This window comes from Pelophylax lessonae (genome assembly GCF_965119305.1).
Source record: "Pelophylax lessonae genome assembly, chromosome: 3".
NCBI lineage: Eukaryota > Metazoa > Chordata > Amphibia > Anura > Ranidae > Pelophylax > Pelophylax lessonae.
The window spans coordinates 161269551-161294113 of record NC_138770.1 but is presented as its reverse complement, the minus strand read 5'-3'; the positions used below and the strand labels follow the sequence as shown (position 1 = coordinate 161294113).

General features: G+C 38.2%; 1 protein-coding gene across 1 annotated transcript in view; it reads left to right on the top strand.

The window, feature by feature from the left end:
• Positions 1–24563, top strand: part of SNTG2 (syntrophin gamma 2) — a gene marked incomplete at its 5' end in the record, with an annotated part of 517099 nt that overhangs the window by 233488 nt on the left and 259048 nt on the right. The gene's annotated exons all lie outside the window — the stretch shown is intronic.

Sequence of the window (24563 nt, the reverse complement as noted above, 5' to 3'; positions counted from 1 at the left end):
GGGGGTGAGCTGAGCTGTGTTTGTCTATGGACACAAAAGGTGGCCACATAGGTGGACGATGTATTATTTTTCTTCTCTACTCCGAGGTTAACACTCCCGATAGTACTGGAGGAATTGAGTAGATATGGAAAGCTATCAATTTTAAAAGTCAATACAGCTAAATCAGAGATTCTGAATATTACAATATCAAAGAGAGAACAACAGACAATCCAGCCTACATTTCCCTTTGTATGGTCTAGAGAAGAACTGGGATACCTTGGCATTAAATTAACTTCATCATTAGTGACTTTGTATAAGGCAAATTATATTCCACTGTTAAATAAGGTGAAGGAGCAGTTGAACTCCCTGAGATATAGACCTCTCTCATGGCTGGGTTTTATAAATGCAGTATAAATGAAAATTCCCTGCAAGCTTATTTATATATTTCAAATGGTCCCAGTCACCCTTCCTCAGGCCTTTATTATAAAGTTATGAGCAATGGCATTAAAATAGATATGGGCACATAAACGCCCTAGAATTACTTTCGCAGTACTAGCTTCTGGATTTAAAAAAATACTATTAGGCGATTTCTATCACACAAATAGCAGATTGGATACACAATAAGAAGGGTAAGAGTTGGGTGGAAATTGAGTGTGCACAAAGTGGGGTAGACTTGGGGAAGATGATTTGGGTGCCACAAGTGCACCGAGACCTGGCTAATAACATGAATATATTGGCTAGGAACACATTAAGAATTTGGGATAGTTTATGTAGATCTCTTTACTGATAATATAATGCACCTTTGATTTCTTTACTAGACACACATTTTTTTAAAACCAGGGAAAGAGGATTGTTTATATTTTGTTAGGTGGGCAAAAAATGAGGTGACTCAGGTAAAAGACATAATGGTAAGAAATAGAATGTGCACTTTTTTGAGTTAACACAGAAATGGGGGAATATGCCATTTGATAAATGGAGATATACATAGTTGCAACACTCTGTGCACTCTCTCCCACAACCTCTGTGGGAAGAGAATAACATGAGACCAATGGAGAGGTTGTTTAGTTCGCCTGCATGTATTAAACAAAGCATATCAAAAATATTTAAGATTTTACCTGGGAAAATAGTTTCATACCCGCCTTACCTAAGGAAATGAGAACCGTAATTGGGACCCCTTTGGGATGAGGAAGAAAGAAATAAAGTTTTGAGATTAGCTTGTTACTCATCAGTTGATTTAGGGACAACAGAGATGTGTTACAAGCTTCTTGCCAGATGGTACCTCACACTTCGGAGGGCTCAGAGGTTCGGTGCAGAGATATACCCAACTTGTTGAAAGGGATGTGGGCTTCCTGGGACCTTTGCGGATCTGTGGTGGGAGTGTCCAAAGATACAAGTTTTTTTGGGAAGGGATTATTAGGTCAACCCGCCAGATTACAGGAGATGGTATCCAAGCAGAACCTTGGAGTTGCTTGTTTCACAACAAAGAGAAAAACTGTCTCAAAGAATACACTTGTGCCTCACTTATTAAACGCAGCTAAAAGTTTAATACCAGTATTTTGGCGTCCGCTAGAAGCTATGAGCATGAGGGACTGTGTTGCAAAGGTGGATTTGTTAAGGCCCATGGAGGAAACAATGTACACAATGAAGGACTCCCACGCAAAATATCTAGATATATGGGGGAGACTGGCTGGAGTTTAAAAAAAACTGAGAACTATGTGAAAATGCTGGGTGTAGGAAACTAATATTGGTGATACATTAGGGAACAGAGAAATTTGGGCCTAAGAGGTCAGCTTTGGGAACTATGAAGTACAAGAGAGAAAAGAGTATGATAGAGAATAAGGTTAGAATGGAAACGTTTTATTTATTTATTTATTTTTTTGGGAGGGGGGGTGGGGGGATAGAAGCCCACATGTAATAGTTATAAAGGAATGCTTTTTATCTCTGTATAACAATGTGTATTGTGTTTATATGCTAAAGAAATGTTGAATAAAATGTTATTATACAAATTGAAAAGAAAACTCTGTTTGTATCTTACGAAAGTGGACCTAATTAAGACCAGGTCTCTTTTGGCGCACAAAGAGAGCATGAGAGAGAGGTCAGAATGGACCCACAAATATGTGTATACATGTATTTGTGCTCAACTCTCTAGCCTAGACCTTCATATCAACTGTCATATAAATAAATGTGCATGCCTATAAAATAAAAAAATACAATTCAGTATTCCAAAAAAAATAAATCTTACTAATTACTGTCATGTATTTATATTTTTGTGATGTTAAAAATAAAATGTTAATATTAGGCATAGTTTGGGGGTATGCTCTCTTAGGTTCTTGAATGTGCAAAGGACTGGCTTTAAAACCTCATATTAGTAATAGCTGTCATTGTATATTCAAAGTAATCAGCAGTATTAAAACATTGCTAGTTTAGTCTTATGGTTGGTGTTTCTTCCTCCAGTTTATACATGGCTGTAGTTTCAAAATCATTTTATTTTCCCAAAAAGTACTGGTATTGTTTAAAACAAATGGTAAAACCTGTAACTTGTGTATACTGCCTCTTAGTAAACACTGCAAAAATGTTCATCTCTATCACATGAAACACTAGACCATGATCAAGTAAAAAAAAAGAACAATGGAATCCAGTGAAGGAGTCACTTTTCATTTCTAGGGTTCTGAATATGTCCTGAAGTTATTTGTTTGAAATGTAATTTATGCAACCTAAAATTGATAAAATGCAATAATAAAACAAAAAACAATCACATAAAAAAAAAAATGGAATCAAACCCATGAAGCTTACAATTTGTAACAGCAGTTCTAACCATGACACAACAGTATTTTTTGTTTTTTTACAAACGTAATTTCATTCTATGTACAGCAAATGCAATAATAGAAAACAATAGGATGTCTCCATTGAAGATGGTATGAAAACTTGCTCCAAGAGCAAGTTTAAACTACCATTTCTCTTCAGAGATGTGTGCAACGGTTGTAAAAGCAGTGCACCCAATTCAAGTACAAGTTTAAACAGGTACATGAATTTAAAGCACGCTGCACAACTTTTAGAATGGCCGCAAAACACTTTTGGAAAATCTGTCAGTGCAGTTATTTATGAATTCCAAGGATTTAGATCAACATGTGCTAAATAATTACCACATTCACCAGATGATATATAGCCTCAATATTCATATACATCAATCCTGGTCAGCAAAATCAGAGTATACTGTTAAGTTTTAGTGTACCTATTTTTTCCGGGTCATTGTCTCAGGGGTGAGTATGACAGCCATGCAACTATTATTTTCATAATGAGAAGTCAGAGATGACAGCCTCCATATTTTTCTCGCTCTTGCTATTTTCATCTAAGTAAAGAAATTGTATAATTGAGTAACTTTTCATTGTACTTCACCTGATTATTTTGTGTGCTGCATATAGTACTTATAACATGGGCATTAGAAATCAAACACATGTAAGAACCACAGCATCCTATACAAACTGAAACTATTGAAAATGTTAGTAAAAAAAATATCTTGTAACCAGATGATAGGGATGAGAGGGTTAATGGTGTGATACATAGCCCTTTCATATAATATAATCTTGCTTTCAGGTTTTATGACTATAAAAGAAATTAGTACTTGGTATACTCACACTTTAAGAAAAGAAAATTCAGGGTTATATTTCAATAAAATAACTTACAGGTTAAAGAGACTGTTTATTAAGTCCATTCTGGTGTTTTTGTAATTGCCTCTAACTAAAGACTTATATCTTAATCCAAAAGCTTTCTTAAAATATATATTTTACGGAAAATGTTGCTACGCATTTTATTTTCATAAAATAAGTATTTTGAGATGAATGGAATTAACAAAAAAAAATCTCCTACTGATATTAAAAGACATGAATTAGGTTGTATTAAACTAAAAGTTAACTGATGTTGGTTTTGGTAAATTTCCCCTTTAATCTAATATTTATCACTATACAGTTGGAATATATTTTCAGACAGATAGAAAGATAGATATAAAGATAGATACATAAATAGACTCCACTGTGCCTGAAACCACCCCCATATATTCCTTTGGCTATAGCATTTCTTGAGATTTAAGCAGTTTATATGTGTAAATTGGAGACGCTCCACCAATCTGCCAAGTCCCAAATGTGAATTCTTATGGTCATTTTTGAGGAATAATTTCCCTACCCTCCCACGAAGATACCTAACATGCCCAACTCATGCATTAGTTGACTGCAGTTGACCAGTCTCACTTACTGAATTCTGCAGCTTTTTGCAATTTGATGGTTGCCCTCCCTGTGGCATCATCACAAGTCTCAATCTTGTCTGTGCCAAGAGCTTTGAGCAGCTGCTTTTTCTAAACAGTGCTTTGTTGGGTTTGATGTCACTAAATTATATTTAGCCCAGCTTGGACATCCCAACATATGCTTATTAATTTACACATTGTTTTCTAACTTTGTGTCTAACTTTCTGTTTTATTTTACTTACTTATTTTGTTACTTACTTATTTTATTTACTTTATTACAGTTTGTCATTCTAACTGAAAATCTTTGGAACTATTAGAAAATTGGTTGTCCAGGATAGTACACCAAGCCTGAGCAATCTTGTATTTGCGAATGCCCTCTTCCTGCGATTACATGAGAGAACCCCAGTTCCCACTATTAGCTGCGGGTAGGCAGCTCCATTGAAAGCAATAGGAAACTGCCAGACCCCATAGTTAATCACACCCACTCACATGTATTATACCCACTCATGCAATTATCACAGCGAATGATTGGCCCTGGACTTAGACTGCCTGCGTTCAGAGGCGATCATTTGCATGTGATCACTGCTTGAGAGATTACATGCAAATGGGCACAATTAGCAATGAGAGCCCGGCAGCCTTTTATTGCTTTCAACAAGGTTGCCTACTTGCAGCTTTTTGTAGGAATCCCAGCTGATGTTTTCACATGTAATTGCAGGCAGGATGCATTTTGGCTGTAGGAATCATTCGAAGTGCCAGGCATTTTCATGTAGTCCAAGTTGCCATTAAAGTGATACTAAAATCTCATGTTTTTTTTTTTCATTAAAAATAACAAACATTTCATACTTACCTGCTCTGTGCAATGGGGTCCCTCTTCGGTGCTCCTGGCCCCTCCATCCCATTGAGTGCCCCCACAGCAAGCAGCTTGCTATAGGCGCACCTGAAACGAGCCACAACTCCCTTTGTCTATTCAGCCATGGAGCTGTGGCCCAGCCCTGTCACTTCTCTCCTCATTGGCTCACTGACTTTGACAGCAGCAGAAGGCAATGGCGCCACGCTGCTGTTTCAGCCAATGAGGAGGGGAATCCGGGACAGCCATGTCTCTCGTGCAACATCGCTGGTTCTAGATGGACCCCAGGTAAGTATTAGGGGGCTGAGGGGGGCTGCTGCACACAGAAAGCTTTTTACTAAATTTTATTTATTTATCATTTTTTTCATTTATACATTTACATACATTCCTGATATCAAGTACTATTTACAATACAGCAAAGGTTACAATTTTTAGCTTCAATATCTTTCCCATATTGGAGAATAATTGCCTCACCAATGAACAACAATCCTAGCCCAAGTATTCACCAAATATCAGATCTTTTTATACCACTTTTCTAATCTAGCCTCTTCAGTACCACAACCCAAGACATAATATTAAATAAAAAAACAACCCACAGTAAAAGAAAAGAAAAAAAAGAGAAAAAAAAAAAGGAAGAAAAAAAAGAAAAAAAAAATAATATTTTTAAGTGAATATGTAAAATGTCTGGCTGGCTTAGGGGATCCTCTCTAGGCTTAATATTTTCTCTACCTCCTATTCCATCACACAGGATTCTGCCTTCTCGAGATCATATATTCATTCCATCTACTCCATATTAATTTATATTTGCCTATTTTATGGTTAGCATTTAATGCCAGGTTTTCTAATTTATTCACCTCTTCCACCTTGTTGATCCACATATTCAAATCTGGTTGTTCCTCTTTTTTCCATTTTAAGGGAATGCACATTTTCGCTGCATTAAGTAAATAGGGTATTATTGAGTTCTTATATTGTTTTATTGGGATGTTAGTTTTGTGGAGAAGGAAAAGGACTGGATCCATTATCAAATGATGTTCTGTCAAATTTTGTGTAATTTCATGGATCTGTTTCCAGAATTTTTCCATCTTGGAGCACGACCAAAAAATATGCAGTAGTGTCCCCTCACCTTCTCCACACCTCCAACATCTATCTGTATTCACTGGTGATATTTTGTGCATTTTTACTGGGGTTTGATACCACCTTGATAGTATTTTAAAATATATTTCTTGTATTTTTGTATTGATGGATGTTGAATGGGCCATCTGGTATAACTGCCTTCTCTCTACTTCCGAAAAGGTCTTATCTAATTCTCTCTCCCATTCAGTCATATATGTTAGTTGATTATTATCTCCGTTATCACTCAACAATGAATACAGTTTAGATATGGGGTGTAATAACGTCCCTTTTTGTACAAAAATCTCTTCAAATTTTGTATATTGTAGGTCCTCCTCTTTAAGTTTTGGTAGAGTCCCCAGAAAATGTCCAAGCTGGGTCACTCTCCAACGGTCCAGTTGGAAATCTCCAAGGGGGTCCATCATCTCCTTCTCTGTTATCCATCCCCCTGGTTTCATATAATGATCTACTTGGTATACAGAAAGCTTTTTATTTTAATGCATAGAATGCATTAATGTAAAAAAAAAAAAAAAATGTCTACTTTTACAACCACTTTAATAATTCTCAGATCCTGGCATTTGTGGTTCCGCAAAAGCACTGATATAATCCATCTTTTAGCAGCTCACTGTGTCCCCAACGCCCTAGCCTTGTAATCTCTTATATGAACACAGATGAGGTACATTGGGATTTAGGAACAAGGTGAACTGAGCTTCCTAAGAGATCAACTTGAACTTTATTGCTTCTCCTATAGAAGTCAGTAAGTGATTATTTTAAACCTTATATACTGCTTGTTTAGCACTTTTCACCTGCCCACCATCAAATGCCGGCGGAGCGGTGCAGCTCTCGTTCTGGGACAAGGCCATATGACGGTGCCCCAAAACAGCCTCTCTCGCGTGCCAGAGGGGGCGCATGCAGCGTGGCAATCGTGGCCACGCTGTGTTGCTATGACACTGCGCGATCCAGATCTTGGTGAGAAAGATTACTTCATTTCAAAATTTACTGACAGAAAATAGGAAAAACTTTTTTTCTTTTTCAAAATTTTCTGTCTTTTTTCTTTTTTTTTTTTAGTAAGAAATAAAAAACCCAACAGTGATTACATACTACCAAAAGAAAGCTCTATTTGTGTGAAAAAAGTGATAAAAATTTTATGTAGGTACAGTTTAGCATGACCGCGCAATTGTCATTCAAAATATGACAGCGCTGAAAGCTGAAAATTTGCCTGGGCAGGAAGGGGGTGAAAGGGCCCTGTATTGAAGTGGTTAGGAATATGTAAATACCTAGACACAGATTGACTTTCAGCTGTGTAATTTGGCCATTTTCACTAAAATTGTGTGACTTCTCTTATCCCTAAAATAATCTAGAGTAAATTTCTCTAAATATAAACCATGACATGGGGGTTGATTTACTAAAACTGGAGAGCCCAAAATCGGGTCCAGGTTTTTTTTCAAAGCTTAATTGACAAGCTGGAGTTAGGAGTTGATTGGCTACCATGCAAAATTGCACCATATTTTGCACTCTCCAGTTTTAATAAATCAACCCCACGGTTTAAACATTTGGACCTATTTCTCTTCTCTCAAACACTTAATTCAAGCAGCACAAATCAGATCTTTGAGGCCCTACAACCCACTGATGTCAGAGTGACATAACAGAGCTGTTACTGTCATGAGGTAAGTTGTCCCAGGCAGCTTTATCTTCCTTTCCCTACGTGCCTCCATTGATATAGTACGCTGCGCAAACAGTGCAGAAATTATAAATCTACATCCAAAAGCTGTCTAGTCTATGTCTGTATTACCCAAAAAGGGCTTAACCATGAAGGAACACAGCAGCATTCTTGGGAATAGTGGCAGGGTTGTCTCGGGTCACAAAAAGTACCAAATTACTCTTGGACATCAATGGACAGAGGAGAGAGTAAAATAAGCTTAAATCTGTGCTAGTGATTCTTATTGAGTGATGCAGATGAACATTAACCACTTGCCGACCGCCGCACGACTATTTACTGCGGCGGTCAGCCCCTCACAGGCAAAGCCACGTAGTACTACGTCGCTAGCCTGTGAGGCTTCTAGGGAGCGAGCGCGCGCCGCCGGAGGCGCGCTCCCACGTGGTCACGTAACCCCCCCCCCCGCGCGTGTGCCCGGCGGACCCGATGTCTGCCGGGCACTCAAGATCGTCCGTTACACCGGAAGAAAGGCAGGCGGCTGATGTAAACAAAGCCACCTGTCATTCTTCCCTGTGTAAGAATGGAGATCAGACGGTTCTACTATGTAGGACCGTTGATCTCTGTTCTTACACTAGTAGCCATGTCCAATCACAGTTAGAAGCATGCCCCTAGGACACACTTAACCCCTCCCTCTCCAATACAGTTAACTCCTTCACTGCCAGTGTCATTTTTACAGTAACAGTGCATATGTATAGCACTGATTACTGCAGTAATGTCACTGGTAACCCCAAAAGTCTCAAAAATGTCAGTCAAGGGTCCGATCTGTCCGCCGCAATGTCGCAGTCCTGCAAAAAAATCACAGATCGCCGCCATTACTCGTTAAAAAAAAACAACAAAAATGACAAAAATCTTTCCCTTTGTTAGTAAACGCGATAACTTTTGCGCAAACCAATCAAAATATGCTTTTTGCCATTTTTTTTTACCAAACATATGTAGCATAAAACAAATTGGCCGAAAATGTTAAAAAATTTTGATTTTTACATTTTTTTTTGGGGAATTTCATATAAAAAAATTTGAAAAATATTGTTATTTTTGCAAAATTTACGCTCTTTTTTTGTTTATAGCGCATGATCAAAAAATCGCACAGGTGATCAAATACCACCAAAAGAAAGCTCTGTTTGTGGGGAAAAAAGGACGTCAATTTTGTTTAGGTACAGCTTTGCACGGCCGCGCAATTGTCCGTTAAAATCACGCAGTGCCGAATCGCAAAATAGGCCCTGGTCAGGAAGGGGGTAAAATCTTCCAGGGCTTAAGTGGTTAATATCTCTGATACCAGAATAATCTCATAAACAAAAAGGTGCAGCACATAAATGAACAATGTGACTGAATTTGGGACATAAAATAATAAACACATTGTGAAAAGTATTAATAAGTGCACATCCAAATGATTAAAAAAGAAAGTGAGTTAAAAGTAAAAAGTAAAAAGTCCCAAATATAGTTCTTCATGTGCTTTAAAAGGAATCCAGGAGCAGCCAAAGTGACACTCAAAAGAAAGGCCAAAGGAGGCTTACCGGAAAGCCAGTGACCCCCTTGCAGAGTGGTCAATGCTTGTTTGTATAACCAGAGATGGATCACAAAGAGGAAAAAAAATAACACCAGCACACAGAAGTCCCGGTGGCAATATAAGTGTTATCCGATGTTTAGGTAATTTCCCGTTTGCTCTAAGCAGACCAGAATGTATGTAAAATAAGGGCTCAAAATAGTGTGATACTGTAAAAAGCAATAATTTATTAAGAAAGTAATGCACTAACATAGTAATGTCTTGCAAACAGCATGTAAAATGCCAGAGGACCAAAGTAATACCTTCCTCCAGTAACCAAAATGGCCATCGTCTGGCCACACGTGCAGTAGCGTGTGTGCATTACTCTTAGAAATGGGTAACCATGGTCTTGCTGCCCTCATAGACTTAGGGGAGTCCAACACTACATCTATATAAAACACATGGAGGGCGCACCGACATATGACGAAAAGTATTATCCCAAGACAAATAATTTATTAGATAAAAGAACAGTAAGTAATGTACTCACAAAGACAGCAAGAAATTGCGCATCACAGATCACTGTACATTCCATTCAATGTATCAATGTGTATTGGTGTAACAGTCAATGAAGACCCCGTGGGCTGACGCGTTTCAAAGAATTCCTCTTCTTCAAAGCCAGTAGCGTGTGTACGTGTTCCGCCCTACGCATTTCTTCATTGGTCAAGTCATCAGGGGCAGGTAGACACGCCTCAACCATGCCTTTTATATAGTGAATTGAACAGGGAAGATCCACTTGCAATTGGATAATTACCATTCCAAGTCAGACTGAAAACGAATTAGCCCAAAGAACTTGTAAGAATGAACAGAATCATTCAGCTACCACCATCTTGTGGATTAAAACAAGAATACACCTGAATTACCATAAGTGTTAAAAAGAGGGAATAATAATAATAATAAAAAATAAACCTATCGCGCCCTCTAGTAATCCATTCAAAATAATATAATACATTCTAGCACAGGACAAATACAGTACTGCACCATCTTGCGGTCAAAGTCAAATAACCATAAGAAATTAATATAAGAACATAATTAAAATATGTTCTATATGTACAAAATGTGTACATATGTAGCATAACCTTTCAGATCCCCTTAAACAACTCTAATGTGTACTCAAATACATAATCCATAAACAATAAATAAAAACCGACAATTAAAAATAAAACCCAAATTATAATTAAACTATAAATTAAAAAGAATTAGCATCCATGATACTGTACATCCCTGATATCCAAATCAACTGAAATGAAGTAAAAAGAGAAAAAAAAAAGAGAAAAAAAAAAGGAAGCCAGGGACCTTAACTGGTATTAATAGCTGATATCTTACTCCACATTTAATCCAAGGGGGGTGAATGACCTGAGGCAACAAATCCAATTGGTTTCTGCTCTGGAAATACTCCTTTTTGCGTTACTACCCCTCCAGTGGGGAATGTGTTTTTCCAAAGCTACAAAAGTAGTACCCTTGGGGTCCTTTCCATGCTTAAGGTCATAGTGTTTGAACACCCTATGTGTACTAAGGCCTTTTTTAATTTTAGCCACATGTTCACCCAAAATGTTGGTCCGGAAGGGGGATCTAATACATTAGGTGCAATCTGATTCCTCAAGTTATGCACTCCCCTAAAAATTACCTGTGAATTAGTAGGTAAAAGGGGGCCTAGAACCTGGACATTCTTAAGAACCGACCAGTGATTTGGGATTATTTTCTTAACAGAAAAATGTTGGCATGAGAAAGTAGTAAGGAAGGCTACAGCAAAACTGTCAGGATTAACAACAGGGCATCTCCTTTCTGCAAGTAAATCCCCCATGGTTGAAATGCCCTACTTCATGTATGGTGTTATCTAAATCAATCTCCCTATAGCCTTTATCCAAAAATCTAGCTTTTAGAATAGATGCGTCTGTCCAATAGTCTTCAAGATGGGTATAATTCCGTCTAAGCCACGGGAACTGTCCTTTAGGCACAGTAGACAACCCTAGGGGATGGTGACAGGAGTCAACAGGAATGTAACCATGTCAGTTTTTTAAAAAAAAAGTAGACATAACTAGCATGCCATTAATTACTGAAGTTTTTAAGTTAAAAAAATGAATCTCATTACAACTGCCATCATGGCTAAGCACTATCCTTATATCATTGGCATTGGCATATGATAATTCAGGTGTATTCTTGTTTTAATCCACAAGATGACGGTAGCTCATTAATGCTGTTCATTCCTACAAGTTCTTTGGTCTAATTCGTTTTCAGCCTGATTTGGAATTGTAATCATTCAATTGCAAGTGGATCCTCCCCATTCGACTCACTATATAAAGGCATGGTTGAGGCATGTGTACGTGCCCCTGATGACTTCACATATGACGAAATGCGTAGGGCGGAAAAAATACACATGCTACTGCTCTTGCGCGGCCAGACGATAGCCATTTTGGTTACTGAAGGAAGGGATTACTTCGGTTCTCTGGGATTTTACATGCTGTTTGCAAGATCTTACTATGTAAGTGCATTACTTTCTTAATAAATTATTGCTGTGTATGTTGAGCCCTTTTTTTACATACATTCTGGTCTGCTGAGAGCAAACAGGAGATTACGCGAACATCAGATAACACTTATATTGCCACCGGGACTTCCGTGTGCTGGCTTTCATTTTTTTTTTCCCTCTTTGTGATCCATCTCTGGTTATACAAGCAAGCATTGACCACCCTGAATAAGGGGGTCACTGGCTTTCCGGTAAGCCTCCTGTGGACTTTCTTTTGAGTGTCACTTTGGCTGCTCCTGGATTCCTTTTCAAGCACATAAGAAACTATATTTGGGACTTTTTACTTTTACCTCACTTTCTTTTTTAAATCATTTGGATGTGCACCTATTAATGCTTGTCACAATGTGTTTATTTTGTATAACGATATTTTTATGTCACAAATTAATTTACATTGTTCACTTATGCGCTGCACTTTTTTGTTCATGGGAGAAGAGAGTAGTACATATTTGCAGAGTCCTTACAATGTGACTTCTCTATCTCTATGCATCTCAAAAAGTCAAAATTTTCCAAAAACCTAACCAAAAATCATGGAGAATAAAATATATGTTCTTACTTCTGTTAGCTCTTCTCTTGTATTAATACCTCTGGCAAAAATTATTAATTTATAGCTCGCTCTCTGCTAGATTTTATTTAAAGGTCAGGACACTTAAAGCAAAGTGTCTCTGGGTGAAGAAAAAGTTCTGGTTTCAGAGCCTGCATCAAAGTAGTCAGAAGTAGAAAAATATCAATGTAAAGATGTCAAAGCTGATAAAATGCTTTGCTTTGTACACGGATTTACAGTCTTTCAGTAAAATACATTCCCTTTGCAACTGATATGTTTCTGTCTAAAGTCTGTGTGTGCAACTTGGCTATTTCATGGACTTTATACTCTTACGTGGCTTGTTTCTTTCTGATTAGTAAAGAAAGTCAAATGTCCTGAATTTTTTGTCTCAGATGGCTTTCTCTCTCCACTACTAAAGACATTATGGTTTATTTAAAAGTAAAATATAAACAACAGAAAAGTTAGGCATACTGTATGTTATCCATAGAAACTTTTAATCTTTTGTTGTTACCTGTCAATGATTTTTATGTAATGGCAATAGACACCTCCTGACCATCATTCTTTTTTTTTTTTTTTTTTTTATGAACAAGTGCAACTGTTTTTTCTAAGACTAAAGTAGAGTTAAAGTAGTATTAACCCAAAAGCAAACATTTATTATATTGCAGCTTACCAATTCTTAGAATTCTTAGACATGATGGCTGCATTCATTTTCTTTTTTTAGACTTTCCTTTTTCTATTTTCACTTAGCAGTCTAGGCAGAAAGTCTGTTTTTTTTTTTTCAAAAGTACAAGCTCTCCAGCAAAATCCGTCAGTACAAGCTCTCCAGCAGATCAGTTACAGAGATGTGACAAATCATTGAACAATGGCAGGGGTACAAACAATGATTAGCTTTTTTTTATTAATGCAAAACCTGTATTCCAAAATGAAAAAAAAACTGCTGCTATAACTGCTTATAATGTATTAGCTGGAGTGTGGCTTGCATTTGTTAGTGTATTTAACCACTTCAGCCCCGGAAGGTTTTTCCTCCTTTCTGACCAGGTCCTATTTTGTGATTCAGCACTGCGTTACTTTAACGGACAATTGTGCGGTCGTGCTACATTGTACCCAAACAAAATTGATGTCCTTTTTTTCCCAGAAATAGTGCTTTCTTTTGGTGGTATTTGATCACCTGTGCGATTTTTATTTTTTTGCGCTATAAACAAAAAAAATGCGACAATTGTGAAAAAAAACAATATTTTTCACATTCTGCTATAGGACATTCCCAAAAAAAATTTAAAAAATAAAAATGTTTTAACATTTTAGGCCAATTTGTTTTCTGCTACATATTTTTGGTAAAAAATTGAAATAAGCGTATTTTGATTGGTTTGCGCAAAAGTTATTGTGTCTAATAACTACGGGAAAGATTTATGTCATTTTTATTGTTTTTTTTTTTTTTTTGCTAGTAATGGCGGTGATCTGCGATTTTAGCGGGACTGCGATATTGCGGCAGATAGAACAGACCCCTAACTGACATTTTTGACACTTTTGGGGGTACCAGTGACATTGCTACAGTAATATGTGCTAAAAATTTGCACTGTTACTGTAATAATGCCATTGGCAGGGAGGGGGTTAACCCTGGGGGTGATCAAAGGGGTTATTGTATGCCTATATGCTTACTGACTGTGTGGGGGGTTCTGTAACAGGCACAGACAGATCGCAGTTTCAGCTTAGCTGAAACTGATGATCTGTCTCTGCTTTGTTTACATAAGCAGGCGGGTCTTTTCTCCATTTACCGGACGATCGCAGGAGGAAGGCAGCAGTCGCCGCCTCTCCTCCCGCAGCCCGCCTCCCACTGTGTGTAAACACAGTGGGAGCGTGGCTCCGGTGGCGCACGCGCGCCTCCGAGACCACATGCACTCCAGTCACGTAGCACTACGTGACTGGACGCAGGGGAGCCTCTCTGCTGCAGTAATATTACTGTGGGCGGTCGGCAAGTGGTTAAATCTGTTAGTACATCTAACCTCCTCTTTCCCCAATTGACAATGTTGCTGTCCGAAGGTGCCCACTGTGCTCATTCATCCAGAGTGGGGGCACTCTAATACAGGAGGTGTTTTACTGGCCAGATCACCAGGTTAAAACAAAGAGAAAATGACTAAAAGAAAAAAAAAATGTCGCCATCACATCTATGGGTTGGTAAGCAGCAATATAATACATTTTGGGTTTTGGGTTTAACACCACTTTAAACCCTCAGTATTTTTTAGCTTAACACATTGAGCACAATAAAATCAACATTACTCAGTGCATGTTCTCTCAGTGTTGCTTCCCTGAACTTCCAGTGTTCTCAGGAAAAAGTTACCAGTGGCAGTGCAGTCTCAAGTCAGTCTGTTAGTTCAGAGAAGAGGGAAAGAGACACAACTTTAGTTTCTGCATACAAGGGTGGCTCCACAGGACACTGCAAGAGTAAGGATAAAGAAAAGTCGTGATAGAGCTGCCCAAAAGTGAACCATCAATCAATCTTTTAATCAATTGAAAAAACAAAAAAATAGTGACTTCTAGAAATATTGGGTAACAATAAACTCCTGTGCTAAAAATTGCAATTAAGATTGATACACTGAAAAATACATAAATATATTAGGTGAAATGGATAAAGTCCCAACAGTCCACACATAAAGTGCCCTAGTGCATCTTCATATTTTAATATGTGCTCCCCCATATAGCAAGAGTGCTCCGTCACCAGGTGCAATACTCGCTCACCTCAGGACTAGACCTTAAAAAAGGCCAACACAGCATAATGGTAATCAATCATGTACACCAGATAGTGGGTCCTCTTCTCCCTTCCTCCTCTGATGATAGAACTTCCCCAGCTGGGATGACTCCACAGAACTCTCAGAATAAATGAAACAATCTCTGAAAGTGCAGTATCGCGCTTATAATACATACGAGAATACCAGCCAAGCTTAAGGAAATGCACTCACATTGTCCTACCTCCTGAAGAAGCCACGTGGGAGAGTGGTGTAACGTGTAAAGGGGGGAGAAGGCACCGTATATCATTACTTGATCTGGATGCTGTGAAACCCTGTTACTCTGTTATATCATATTGCTTGTTTTTACCTGAATAAATGTTAGTGCATTTCTTTAAGCTTGGCTGGTATTCTCTTATACATTTGCATGATAATGCACTATTGGAGATAGTTTCCTTTATTCTGAGAGTTCTGTGAAGTCATCCCAGCTGGGGAAGTTCTATCATTAGAGGAGGAAGTGAGCAGAGGAGCCACTATCTGGTGTACAGGATTGATTACCATTATGCTGTGTTGGCCCTTTTGAGGGTCTTATCCTGAGTTGAGAAAATTTTTCACATGGTGATGGAGCACTCTTGCTATATGGTGGAGCACATATCGAAATATGCACTAGGGCACTTTATATGTGGACTGTTGGGACTTTATTTATTTACCTAATATCTGTTTATGTATTTTTCAATGTTTTAATGTTTATAGCCATTTTATAGCACAGAAGTTTATTGTTAACCACTATTTATGGAAGATGATTGATTGTTCACTATTGGGTAGCGCTATCACAGCTTTTTTTCTATACCAATTGCACTGTATGTGGGAACACATTTAGTGATAGCAGCAGCCTCATGTTATATGTATAGGAATAAGCGGCAGCGCACAACATCTTTATTATTTATTGTAAGAGAGAGGAGCCATCCTGACACGGGAAACCTGGAGCAGCAGTCATGGCAACAGTATAATGAGGGATATGAGGAAGGATTAAAAGCTGTGCAGTCACTAATTGATTAATTCAGTTGCTGAAAGGAAGGGCTTAATATCCCTTTAAGCCAGTGTAGGAACTTCTAAATGTTCTCTCATTTTCTTCCTTAACCAGTTGCTTATTTCCCTATAGCAGTGTTACATGTATATATACGTGATCCGCGCTCCCTATGTGTTCCCGAGCCGCCGGCCCGCGGTGCTGTGATTCGATCCAGCAGCGATCAGTTACCAGGTCCAGGACAATGATTTTTGGCCTAGACCTGCTGATTGGTTCTGGTGAATCAGGGAACAGCATGTGCCTGTGTTTACAAAACACAGGCACAGAAAAGGATGTCCTCTTTTCCCCTGGAGCCCTTTTTGGTTCCAGCGTGAGAAAAGAGATCTTTACACAGTGAGATACAAGCACTACACTGACACTGATCACATAGGTAGGCACATTTAACCCCCTGAATGCCCCCCCTCCCCTCCCCAATGAACCCTTTCATTGCCCTGTCAGTGTCATTAGTACAGTGTACAGGTTATTTTTACTGATCACTATGTTAGTGTCACTGGTGATGCAAGATAGCATTCCCAGATAGTGTCAGTTTTCCCGCTACATATTCACTAATAAATCTTTACCCCCTAATGCCCCCCTCCCCAATTAACCCTTTCACTGCACTGTCACAGTATTATTAGTAAAGTGTACAGATTTTTTTTTCTGATCACTGTGTTAGTGTTACGGGTGACACCAGATTAGCATTAGGCTCAGCATCAATCCCAGATAGTGTCAGTTTGCCTGCCACATATTCACTAACACATTTGAACCTTTTGATTGCCATTAACACTATCACAGACACACTAAAAACCTCCATAGTGTCTGAATAGATTAATAGCTTTGATCAGATCAGAACCATACCATACTAGTGTCTTCAATAGTTTAGTGTGCCTAAAAACATAGCATTAGCAGGATCAGCCCCAACACCTGCCAGTGCCTGCATTTATTAACCCCCCCCCCTCCCCCCACAAGTGCAGTGTCAGTAGATCACTGTCACTTCTGATACACAATACACAAACTCAAACTAGGTTCCTGTAAATTTATTGGCCAAATTGCCCAATGAAAGCTACACTAGTGAAGAAGCCTACAGGATTCTGAGTATGTCAGATGAGAGCAAAGAGAAAGCTTCACTGACACAATCAGGCTCAGAATACAAACCTGTAGAGAACAGCAGCACCCTGGCAGATAGCTCAGATGATGGATTAGAGGTCCCTGCTAAGGTCAGGTGTACCCGACCCCATGGCCAGGTTGTTGAAGTGATACAATCGCATGATGATTCTTGTATGCAGGAGAGTGCCAGTACTAATGCCTCACTAACTTTTGGTGAACTGGTGAGCACCAGTGGTGTAGTACATCCTGGTCTTTTACACAACAGCACTGCAGTATCACTTTGTGACTTGGCGAGTCCCATATGTGCAGTCCAAGCTAGTGCAGTGGCTAGCACAAGTAGCATCCTGCAGCCACCAATAATTAAAAGACAGACCCGTAGAGCCCATAGTGTCCCTCTGGATGTGCTTCCAAATCCTGATTGGCATCCCACAGATTTTGCGGCACCTGTACTTTCCCCATTCACTGTCCAACCTGGAATGCAGGTGATAACAGCAAGTTTAACTTCCCTTGATTCTTTTTAGCTGTTTTCATGGAAGATCTATATCTATCGATTGTAGAAAAAATCAATTTTTATACTGAGCAATTTTTTGCCATCAACCCAAATTTGTTCCTTGTCAGATTATTTTAATGGAAACTCTTTATGGTTTCCGAATGTAAAATGTTTTTGGGCCTAACCCTCAACATGGGCATTACTAAAAAGAATGAGTCACAGCCATATTTGTTCACAGACCTGCTTTATCATTTGCCCATGTTTCCTGCTGCAATGACCAGGCATAGGTATGAGAATATAATAAGATTTATGCACTTCAACAACAATAAACATTCTCGGGTTGACCCTGGATGTGATCAGCTCCACAAAATTTGGCCCCTCTTAAATCACATTAACCAAAAATGTGCAGACTTGTATATGCTGCAACAAAACGTCTGTGTAGATGAGTCCCTTAATCTTTTTTCTAGCCACCTTGCATTCAAACAGTTTCTCTGCAGCAAGCATGCGAGATATGGGGTCAAAATGTATCAAGTGTGCAAGATATGGGGTCAAAATACTCTGTGAGAAGGCAACAGGCTATACATGTAATTTTTGGATTTTCTGGATTTTGGATTTTTGGAGCCTTAACTGCCCAGGCTACATAGGGAACAGTGGCAAGAGTTTGGGACTTTGGGGTTTATTTATTAAAGGAAAATCCACTGTGTGCTACAAGTGCACTTAGAAGTGCAGTCACTGTAGATCTGAGAGGGACATGCAGGAAAAAAAACACAGCATTTTGCTTGCACATGATTGCATGATAGAAATCAGAAGAGCTTGCCCTCATTACAGATCTTCCCCTTAGATCTACAGTGACTGCACTTCAAAGTGCACTTGTAGTGTACACAGATCTTAATGGAGTTTTACACCATGAGAGGGTGTTCCATGAGGATTTTGTATGGCGATTTTAACTTTGATTGACTGTAAGCAGAATTTAAGAAGGGTGAGGATGTTTGCAGTGTTACTAATTTACTAATACATTTTAAAACGGTATCACGCTATTGGTCCCCCTTCTATTTTTTTCTTCACAACCCTGGTGTTTACATCCATATGCTGACCGTTGGAAATACATACCGAGCTGCATAAATACACCAGGAGAGGGGTACTTTGGCAAACTGGTGTCCTAATAAAGGAGTGTCCAGTGAATGAAAGCACAAGAGTATTGGAGGAAATCTTATATATTCAATAGCTTACGTATATCAGTATCTGGGGAGTGCCCTTTACCTTAGGGGGGGCACATGTGGTGTGGTGGAGGAAGACACCTTCCATCTTGATAATAATTTAGACTGGAAGAGCACCAGTGGCATGGACTATATGAACTGTCTATTAATGCTGATTACCTATATTTATATAACTCATCGCAGCAAAAGGAGGACAGTGTGCTAAGGAGACACATCAGCGCTGCTAAATGTGCCTAGATTTACATTATGTTTACTGACATTCTATCTTTAGTCATGTTACAGTATTGTCTATAGCAGATGCTATAATTACTTGTATTTTGAGACAATTAAGCTTATAAGAGTGAGTTGAGCAGACTCAGAAAGTTAGCGCTGGATGAGTGTTTGCAGGTGTTCACATTAGCAACCACTTTTTATTACAAATACTGTGTAACCTAAAAAGTTGCAACACCCACCATTTATTCTCTAGGGCCTCTGCTTTAAAAAAAAAAAAAAAAAACTATAATATGTGGGGGTTCAAAGTAATTTTCTATAAAAAAAAAAAAAATATTTTATTATGTAAACAAAACGTGTCAAAAAAGGCTTGGTTTTCAAGAGTTAATAAGAGTGGGTGATGCGTAGCATAAGCTTTTAATGTTGGTTATTTTTTGCCGCAAGTTTCTGGATAATATATATACATATATGAGTACACCCCTCACATTTTTGTAAATATTTTATTATATCTTTTCATGTGACAACACTGAAGAAATGACTCTTTGCTACAATATAAAGTAGTGAGTGTAAAGCTTGTATAACAGTGTCAATTTGCTGTCCCCTCAAAATAACTCAACACACAGCCATTAATGTCTAAACCGCTGGCAACAAAAGTGAGTACACCCCTAAGTCAAAAAGTACAAACTGGACCCAAAGTGTCAATATTGTGTGTGGCCACCATTATTTTTCAGCACTGCCTTAACCCTCTTGGGCATGGAGTTCACCAGAGCTTCATATGTTGCCACTGGAGTCCTCTTCCACTCCTCCATGACGACATCACGGAGCTGGTGGATGTTAGAGACCTTGCGCTCCTCCACCTTCCATTTGAGGATGCCCTACAGATGCTCAATGGGGTTTAGGTCTGGAGACATGCTTGGTCAGTCCATCACCTTTACCCTCAGCTTCTTTAGCAAGGCAGAGGTCATCTTGGAGGTGTGTTTGGGGTCGTAATCATGTTGGAATCCTACCCTGCGGCCCAGTCTCCGAAGGGAGGGGATCATGCTCTGCTTCAGTATGTCACAGTACATGTTGGCATTCATGGTTCCCTCAATGAACTGTAGCACCCCAGTGCCGACAGAACTTATGCAGCCCCAGACCATGACACTCCCACCACCCCGCTTGACTGTAGGCAAGACACACTTGCCTTTGTACTCCTCACCTGGTTGCCGCCACACACCATCTGAACCAAATAAGTTTATCTTGGTCTCATCAGACCATGGGACATGGTTCGAGTAAGCCATGACCTTAGTCTGCTTGTCTTCACCAAACTGTTTGCGAGCTTTCTTGTGCATCATCTTTAGAAGAGGCTTCCTTCTTGGACGACACCCATGCAGACCTATTTGATGCAGTGTGCGGCATATGTACTGAGCACTGACAGGCTGACCCCCCACTCTTTCAACCTCTGCAGCAATGCTGGCAGCACTCATGTCTATTTCCCTAGGACAACGATATGGATATGACGCTGAGCATGTGCACTTAACTCCTTTGGTTGATCATGGCAAAGACTGTTCTGAGTGGAACCTGTCCTGTTAACCGCCTTAGCGGTATCCCCGAGCGTGACTCGGGGTAGGAATTTTCTGCTATTAGCGGTATCCCCGAGTCACGCTCGGGGTCAATGGGCAGAGCGTGCAGACAGCGCAGCGGAGCTTCTCTTACCTTATCCTGGCGATCCAGCGATGAGCTCTCATTGCTGTGACCGCCAGTGAGATCTCCGCCGCTCGTCTGTCGGTAGGAGGACTTCCTAGTTCCGTTCCCTGCAGCAGCAATGCTGCATGGGAGCGGAACTAGGGAGGGAAAGTCAAAAAAAAAAAAAAAAAAACGTTGCACAAAACACATAACACATTTTATATTATATATATGCATATATATATATATATATATATATATATATATATATATATATATATATATATATATATATATATATATATGCATATATATATATATATATATATATATATATATATATATATATATATATATATATATATATATATGCATATATATAGATGCATATATATATATATATATATATATATGCATATATATATATATATATATATATATATATATATATATATATATATATATATATGTATATATATGTATATACCTATATACACACACACACACATATATATATATATATATATATATATATATATATATAAAATTATATTATTGATTCGATTATAATTCATGCGTTATATATATATATATATATATATATATATATATATATATATATACACACACACATATATATATATCTATATACACACATATATATATAATATATAACACATGAATTATAATCTAATCAATAATATAATTTTATTATATATATTATATATTAAATAATAAAATAATATTATTGATTCGATTATAATTCACTTGTTTGTGTTTCAAATTTACCACATCTGGGATGTCTACTAGAGTCTTGTTTTGGTCAGGTTTAAGTCAGTAATTACTAAGAATTGTAGGCCTATAATACATAACGCCAAATTTCCATGAAAAGAATTGTACCGCTTTTGGAACAGAATTCCTGACAGAATCATACCGCCAGGGAGGTTAAACTGCTGTATGGTCTTGGCCACGGTGCTGCAGCTCAGTTTCAGGGTCTTGGCAATCTTCTTATAGCCTAGGCCATCTTTATGTGGAACAACAATTATTTTTTCAGAACCTCAGAGAGTACTTTGCCATGAGGTGCCATGTTGAACTTGCAGTGACCAGTATGAGAGAGTGAGAGCGATAAGCAAATGTACACTGTTATACAAGCTGTACACTCAGCTGTACTCTACATTACATTGTGGCAAAGTGTCATTTCTTCAGTATTGTCACATGAACAGATATAATAAAACCTTTACAAAAACATGAGGGGTGTACTCACTTTTGTGAGATACTGTGTGTATGTGTATATATATATATATATATATATATATATATATATATATATATATATATATATATATATATATATATATATATATATATATATATATATACACACATGCCGTGGGTATATGTGGAATTACACTCCAAAATACATTCTGCTATTTCTCCTGAGTATGGGGATACAACATGTGAGAAACTTTTTGGCAGGACCCTGAAATCAATTAGCACCTTCAGGCTTTTAATGCCTATTATTTCCTCATTATACTTCCTGCCTATCTATTACAGGTTCAAAAGCCTTGAAATGCCAGGATAGTATAAAACACCCCTAAATTACCCCCTTTTAGAAACTAGACACTCCAAGGTATGTGTTAAAAGGCATGGTGAGTATTTTGCAGATCTCATTTATTGCCACAAGTTTTTAAAAAATTAAGAAAATGAAAATGTATTTTTTTTTTCAAAACCTTGTGACAAAAAAGGAGATCTGCAAAATACTCACCATGCCTCTTAACACATACCTTTGGGTGTCTACTTTCTGCTTTTCTAATTTGTAGACACTGTAACTTTCACACAAACCAACCAGTATACACTTTTTGGGATTGTTTTTTTTTGCATGAAAAAAGGACATAACTTTTGTTTGGGTACAGTGTTGCATGACCATGCAATTACCAGTTAAACTACAGCAGTGCCGAATAGCAAAAAAATAGCCTGGTCAGGAAGGGGGTAAAACCTTTCGGAGGTCAAGTGGTTAAGAAATTAATGTTAAAGCATTTTTTTCTTAAGTTGTGGATAGTGCAAGTGTTAGACCTCCTGTCAGGTTGTTATTGCTGTGTCCCCTCTTGGGAGATTTACCTTCTCTATTTGTCCTTTCTGTTGTCACTGAGAGAAAAAGTGATAGGAAATCCCAAATTTAACAGTTGTCATCAGAAAAGGAATGCTTAGAAAATCTTCTTATGTTGACAACTGCTCCAGAGAGGGCTGTATAGGAGATTTCTTTTCACATTGGAGAGATTAAGTCTAATTTACTGAAGAGGCTGAAAGTATTCACTGAAAAAAAATGTGTGACTATTCATTTCAATTACCCAATCATCTAAAAAGTATCCCTGCATTATTGAGTATTAAAGGAATTTGCTATGCTTTGATAAATTAAGTGAATAGTCACACATTTTTTTTTTTTTTTTTTACTGAAGATGTTCAACGCCTTTAGTAAATCAGCCTCTCAATCGCCAATTTTCTTTTATTTAATGAATCAATTTAATAACAATGCCAGTTTTGTAACATTGAAATCTTCCTGAATCAAGCGATCAACTCCCGTCAAGCAGGTATGGGCACACACTGATCAAGATTCAGCTGCTCCCTGCTGAACTGGCCAAATTTAAATTAGTGTATGGCCAGCTTTAGGATTATGATATGAATGTAAAAGAGGAAAGTGAGATTATTTATTACATGATACACAAGAGGAATGCATGATACACAAGAGGTGTGCAACAGAATATCAAATAATTTAGTAGGTGTATTGATCTGTTTGGATAGAACTGCTGTAAACCATTGCAGTTTTTTTTAAACATATGAGGAATAGTTGAAGTAAGTAAACCTCTTTGAATTTTTTGTTATCTTTTTCAACATGCTGGAGAATTGGGAAGAGGGTAGCTTTATTTCTAAGGTATTGTTTAAAACTTCATCCCACAATATTCACATAGTATTTATTGGTATATGTTACCAAGGAAAGAGCTCAGGGCCACAAAAAAACATGGTATGGGAATGTCACGTTCTGTGCACGTTTCCTGCACCACAGGTGAACACACTGCCCTTATGACATGGTCCTTGTGCTACTTTTTCCACATACCAATGCATTTTGCAGTCCATTCAAACGTATTCAAAACTGCACTGCACTGGAATGCACAGAATTACTTAGGTTGCACACTGAACACACATATTTCATTGTGAATTGGTCCTCAGTCTGAGCCAAATTCATCCCAAGCTCTCCAGTAGATGTGTCCATCTCTATTAAAAATCTCTTATACATTTGTAGCTGGGTATTCAGAAGGAGACTGGGAGGAACGCTGGGAGCGGAGGAGCGCTGGGAGCACTTCAGTGTTTGTGTGAATTGCTGTGGTTTTTCTTTCTCCCCTTCCCCCACTAAAACAAAGAGGGTGTGTGTAAATCCCCCACTAGTTTTTTCTTCTCTTCCCTTCTACCTCTTGGCAGCAGTAGGGAGGAGGATCGTGGGACATAGGGTCCTGGAGAAACACTGTAGAATGCAAATGGATGGGGCTTTGACTTTATTACACTCAATGCTCTGAAAATAAAGGAGGAGAGAGGTTTTGAGT